Below are 7,500 nucleotides of genomic sequence, written 5' to 3' on the forward strand. Positions count from 1 at the left end.
ACTAAGTGAAGAAAGGAAGTAGATGAAATATATGAGAATTAATGAGCAATATAAAATATTTTAAGAATATTAACAACATTAAAATATATCTTTCATTTATAAACTATAAACACATGGATTGCATTGCTATGGTTTAAAGATAAACATTCAGATTTGGATAGAAATTGACATTACAAAACATACGTGGTTGTATTTTTATGAATGTTAAATTGATTGTAAGTTGAAGTAATATTGTAAATTCAAAATATATATATTATTTTACTTGTGAGTGAATAATACAAAATGAAAATAAAAAAAATAGTTTATCAACTTCATTTCCGGCTTGGAAAAGACTGGTCTTTCGTTTTCGTCCTATCACATGGAACCCTGTGCCCTACAGGGCTTAAAAGATTAGTTTATCGCATATATTCTCTGGTGTATAGGAATCATACAGCATGTTGCGTGTTGGTCAGATTCACATTATTGAACCACTTAGAAAACGTGAACGTCTTCACTTTCATTTTGAAGTCTTTTAGATGTTCAGTGGGAGTTTATATATATATATATATATATATATATATATATATATATATGTATATATATATATATATATATATATATATATATATATATATATGCAGAAGAATCACAAGGAAAATGAAAATACGAAATATATGAATACGTCCTGACTAGTTTCGTTATACTTCTTTCGTATTTTCATTTTCCCCGTGGTACTTCAGCATCTGAGCATCACGTTTTCCTGTGATTTTTACGCATGCATATATATATATATATATATATATATATATATATATATATAGTCTTGGGGCAGCATATTTGAAAGCTCTAGATCCTACAGTAGACATGCATCTTGACTACAATAATTTGAAACCCTCTGTAATCATTCTCGTGTTTACACGATTCGTTGGCTGTACGGTGTGTAGCAATTCTCTTTGATATTTTGGACGCCTTGTTCTGATAACTTGATGCTATATTGGATGTCTTCAACTCTATTGTAGCTTTAGTAGGAAGCCAGTGTAACTCAATTTGTATACTTTTATATTATAATATTATTATTCAAAGGGATTGGAAGAAATGACCATAATCTAAATTGATACGTATTCATAGAATTCAGTGTCCATGGGTTGGCCAGAAAATTAGTCAAAAACTAAAATACATACATACTGTGCATGTATTTTTCAAGAAGAGTATCAACACTAAAATAAATATCTCCTATATTATAATAAACTGCCAACTGAAATGAAGGACCTAAAGGGAGCAATTGAATTTAAGAAGAAACTAAAGACATTACTTTTCACAAGATCATATTATTTGGGAGATGCTACAATCAAAGAATTGTATAAGTTATAATGAAAATGTTTCGTTAGATGATTAATATGGACCCGCCTGAGAAGTAGTTCACTCGACTTCGGTGGAGGGTTGGATTTAAACCCAAAACAAGTAAACTATAAAAACTTATTAATCAACAATAAGAGGAGTAGAAATAAGATAGATCAGTATGCTCGGGTGTAGGCTACAGCTTGCGAGAAAGAACAGAATAATATATTAATACATAAATAAAATGCTGTGAATATTCCGGGCGTGTTAAATTTCGTATACGTAGTGAATTTGATATTGATATGTATTTAGCTCATCTGATGTCATTTCGACGTTCCATGTGCATTCGAAAGTCTTAATGATTTGAGGTCATGTGTTGTCCTTACGTTTTTTGTTAGTACACATGTATTTTTATATAGCTAATATATTTAAATGTTAGTGATAACAATGAAAATAGTCTTAATGATGGGATATATTTAATAGGCTCTCCTAAGAAAGGTTGTATAGCAAAAAAAAAAGAAAGAAAACTGAAGACCGGCATTGGATCGAATTAAGAACAGTCTTGGTTATGTGAATCGTATTCATTTGTTATTCTAAAAAGGTCATTTCAAATTTGACTAAGTCATTTCTAATAAGAGTGGGGGTAAGGATATATATATATATATATATATATATATATATATATATATATATATATATATATATATATATATATATATATATGATTCGAAATATTACTATCCTAGTGATAAAGGGTATAAGCTGCGCTCACTTTACATGTCAGTGCGTCATTTTTCTTATTTACTTTAATTGTAGAGGATATTGAAGTTATGAAGATTACCCATAACTTCATGACAAGTCGTGTAAGGGGGCTAGCAGCATACATGAATATATATTATTTATATGTATATATATATTATTCAATTTTATATGTATGTGTATATATATATATATATATATATATATATATATATATATATATATATATATATATATATATATATATAATTGTTCAAACCCGTTTGTGTGCCAGAATATTATAATGAGGTTAACTAACTGTAAATTTGACGATTTATTTATTACCATTATTGAACTTTTTGAAATAGATGTATTGACTCGAGGCTGGTGTCTGGATTCCAACTAATATTATGCCGACGTACAAAAAAAATTATTTTAGGGTTCGGACTCTCTCTCTCTCTCTCTCTCTCTCTCTCTCTCTCTCTCTCTCTCTCTCTCTCTCTCTCTCTCTCTCCCTCTCTCTCTTTCCTCCCTTAGGTTAGGCTCTGAAATTTGAGTAAGTCTTTACTGGTTGACTTCGTTCTGATTGTGTGTCGTTGGCAGCCTTTATATATCCTATGAAACCTTTCATTGCTGTTCTAAGCATCTGACATCGAATAATGAATGGTGTTTTTTTAGCATTAGTGTAATGTAAAAGAGTACACTATTTTTACTTAAGACTTTGAAGAAGTTTTGTATTCTTACTTAAGACTTTGGAGAAGTTTACTATTCTTACTTAAGACTTTAAAGGAGTTTACTAGTCTTACTTAAGACTTTGAAGTAGTTTACTATTCTTACTTAAGACTTTGAAGGAGTTTACTATTCTTACTTGAGACTTTAAAGGAGTTTACTATTCTTACTTAAGACTTTGCAGAAGTTTACTATTCTTACTTAAGAAGTTTAAGAAAATTTCTGTATTTTAGTTATTGCTCGATACATCTCTCTCTCTCTCTCTCTCTCTCTCTCTCTCTCTCTCTCTCTCTCTCTCTCTCTCTCTCTATTGGCATCAGTACATGATCTTGAGTGGTCGGACTACCCGATACTTACCCTTTCTCAAGTCCCTATCCTTATATAACTTAGTGTTTTTTTCACTCTTTTGTTGGGACAATGTCCAGTTACCATTGTGGATTTAGATATGAGATTTTCAGCTATTTTAAGTGGGGGTGAAATAGTCTTTTGATATACAGATGTTGACCCTGATATGTATACATGGTTGGTTGTTAGAAATGTTGAAGATTGTCTGGCCCTTGTGACCAGCACGAGCTCTTGCGTTTATGCAGCCTGTAGTTGTCTGAATTTCTTTCATATACTTGTATATATATATATATATATATATATATATATATATATATATATATATATATATATATATATATATATATATATATATATATGCGTAAAAATCATAGGAAAACGTGATGCTCAGATGCAGAAGAACCACAGGGAAAATGAAAATACGAAATATACGCTTAAGTCCTGACTAGTTTCGTGATACTTCTTCAGAGGACTCTGAAGAAGTATCACGAAACTAGTCAGGACTTAAGCGTATATTTCGTATTTTCATTTTCCCTGTGGTTCTTCTGCATCTGAGCATCGCGTTTTCCTGTGATTTTTACGCATATATATATATATATATATATATATATATATATATATATATATATATATATATATATATATATATATATGCGTGTGTGTGTGTATATCTATATTTATATGCTGCATATCGTTAAAACGACACCATTGACATTAAAGAACGACTTGTTTAATAAAAAAAAAAACTGATGTCCTAAACGAGGACCGACGAAGAACCAAAGATAAACGACTGGCAGGTGAGACGCTACGGATGAACCGCTTCTGCGTCTGTTGCAGAACCTTTTCATGGTCGCTTTGGAATTGTTTAACCTTTTCCGCATCGATTGTACAATTAGTTATTGTATGGAGTATCGATCAGGAGGGGAAGGGTCCCTGTGCTGCTACATCGATTGAGTTGTCAGCGGGGTTTCCCGTCAGTGGATATGTACTCACTTTGTTTGCTGTCATCATTGTGTTCCTATAATAGATTTGGGTTCTTTCTATGGCCCATTTTTTTTAAGTTGTATGAATTTAAAAGAAAAAAAAAACTGTGTCGTTGACCTAATGCTCAGATTGCTTTTTATGGGTTTGAATTGAGAAATAATATATACAGTCTCTTGGAGTTATTCTTTGTATGATTTTTTTTCTTTATGTACTTGTCACTATGTATAAGCCGCTCTTATCTTTTGAAATTTGCTGATTCAATTAAGTCACTAGTTAATCCTTCATACATTGCCCAAAAATGGTAAGTTTTTAGTTGTGTGTGTGTGTGTGTACTCACAAGCATTATACCTTTATTCTTTATTTAATCATAATTCTGAGAAGCATCTGTTTCGAAGGTAAACTGCACCTAGTTCCTACAAGGCGTGTTATTTTGAACACATTTATAATATGTGGATATGGCTTTCAGAAATCATCAAATCCTAACAAGGGATTTCCATAATGAGATTTACTGTATCTTTTATTTTATTTTATTTATTTATTTTTTTTTTTTTTTTTTTTGTGACGTGAGGACTTTGGTTTTCGTATGAATTGTACCATCTGCTGGTGAATACAACAACTATCTTCCATAAGATATATGTTTCAGTCTGCAAAGTCAAGAAACTGAATTATTATCATGAGGTAATTTTTTGAATAACGGATTTCCATTATTCTTTTTGAGGAGCTGAAACATAAACGTTTTAGTGACGAGGTTACCACTCAACCTACCATATTTCAAATGACAAAAATTGGTTTCTGGTATTATGTACTCATTGTTTGAATTTCAAAACATTTTACCAGAGCCAAAGTAAACTTCATCGCTTCGATGGTATTTTCTGTTTCTTCATTTAGTGCGAAACTTGTACATACAATACAATGAAATTTAATTGCTACATTAACATGTAAATAATGTACATCGTGCATATATTACTGTGCTCATAGCTTAAGACTATATATCAAACATTATGCTGCAAATGATAAAAATATCCCAGGCAAACCTGTAAAAACTATATATTTTTAATATTTTTTTTTATCAATGAGAAGAATGTAATTTTGTTCAGGTATTACAGTATATGACGTCTAAATAGAAACATGTTTCTTATGTGACACCAAATCAAGTATATAAAGGCACTGGACAGGGATATGTATGGTTTTCATACAGAAGAAGATCTATAGACCTTTGTACAGATCTTTAGTATGCACACGTGGATACCTGAGAAGGTGTGTGGATGCGAAAAAGACCCACAAGGGAGGGGCGTCCTCCTTAGTCTGACCTTGAATTATGGTTAACGAGTTGGGTGGGTTGGCCCTTTTCCATCATGTTTATACATTCGCCGTCTCTGTATGTTTTATTGTTTCAGCGGATGCGGTGTGAGTGTAGTTTCATTATTTAGTTTATTATTAGTTTTGTTTGCATTGTGTGCATACTGTGTAGTTTTATCATTGTTAAAGCGTGTTACAGTAGAACTCGGTATATTTTGAAGGCCTTCATAATGTTCTCGGGTGATGTTTCTTCTTTAGAGTTCAAAAATAATTTTAGTTTCTTCGATTGGCGCCGTAGTAATTGTTTATCAAAACGAAAGAATGTTTAAGTTTTCACAAAATCAAGTAGTTTAGCCTATGATGATTTTAAAAGTGAAATTTTACATGGTCGATACTATGTAAACATCATACAATTGAAGAACGAACTGCTTGTGTAGAATTCACTTTTGCCGGTAAAATCTGCCTAATAATTCAAGGTTAAATGCCATAAGAACTTCTTTTATACATTACTTTCATATCGGCAGTTCTCATTAAATATTCATGAAGCTTCTCAATAGTATACTTAGGAAAACATACTGGAAGTGCGTGCATACTCTGTATCCTGAATACAAACTATTTACTGCAGAAATTCAAATCACACGCTTCGGTCACTCTTTGGGTACCCAGTCCCCATGGCCGATTTGCTAATCCCTGGCTATCTTCAAGGGTAATAAAAGTTCCCTTTACTCAGTTCTTTGTCTTTCAGCATAGCCTTAGGATCTATGAAGTACCCTTGCTGTAGTAAGCTTAGTTTAGATAGAGTTATTTTTATCAGAGTAAGAATATTCTCTTAACAAATTTTTATGTAAGAATATCCCCTTAAGTGTTTCCAAAAGTTTTATCGAACATTAAGAATATTCCTTTTAACGTTTCATAATTAACGCATCCTCACGTGGTCTTTAATATATACTTTATGATTTTATGGGAACTTATCCTTGTTTCTGTCCTTTCATATGTAGTCTGGCCGATTCATGGCGAGAGAGAGAGAGAGAGAGAGAGAGAGAGAGAGAGAGAGAATTAACACATCCTCACGTGATCTTAAATACTGTATACACTTTTTGGTTTTATGGGAACTTATCCTTGTTTCTGTCCTTTCATACGTAGTCTGGCCGATTCCTGGAGAGAGAGAGAGAGCTGGCGCTTTGCCAAATTCGGTTTTGACTAAATTGGTCGAAGGGTTTCCTCCTGGGTTTCCTGTTCCTGTCTCGTTCTCTCACGAAGCTTTGTTTCGCTCCATCTGTCGTTGGCTGAACTAAAGTGAGCTGGGAAAGGGAAGAGGTGGAGGGACTAGGGAGGAGTGTGTTTGGTAATTTGAAAAGTAAATGATCCAGTAATTCAAGACTTGCTTACACTTTGGAGGGGATTAGACTGCTAAATTTTGTTGCTAGTTACATCAACGGCGTTTTTTGCTCTAAATTTATTTCTAATCTATACTGACTGGAACAGGCAATGATATATATATATATATATATATATATATATATATATATATATATATATATATATATATATATCAATCACTGTCGCAGAATTACCGACCCTCCTCCTTGATCCGGACTTCAGCAGGCTGTATAGTGCAATTACTGTATATCTCATGGAATAGTAAGCTGCCTTGTAAGACATTTGAGTATATTGGAGAGGTAACAGTTATAATCGAGGGATATAGAAATGCCCTATATCTAACAAGGTCTATAGATTTATTGTATGTATCTTGATTTCTATCTTCAAGAGGGCAAGCTACGCATATTGCGTAGCTTACGCGTGTTCCCACGGGTGCACGCAGGCTTGTGAGTACGGTGGTTTGCTCTTTGTGCTATCGTGATATGGTTTGTGTTGATCGTCGCTTTTGAGTTTATTTCTTTTCTTTCCGGGGGTTGGTTTCGTTCCATTTTTTAATTAATTATGTGGTGCAGTAATAATTCCAGGATTTTTTTTTTTGAGGTGAATTCTATTTAGTTCTAAATATTTCTTATGTGTAGCCAAATACTCTCACTCTTGCTCATATATATATATATATATATATATATATATATATATATATATATATAT

Source organism: Palaemon carinicauda, chromosome 2 (genome assembly GCF_036898095.1).
Source record: "Palaemon carinicauda isolate YSFRI2023 chromosome 2, ASM3689809v2, whole genome shotgun sequence".
Taxonomy (NCBI): Eukaryota; Metazoa; Arthropoda; class Malacostraca; order Decapoda; family Palaemonidae; genus Palaemon; species Palaemon carinicauda.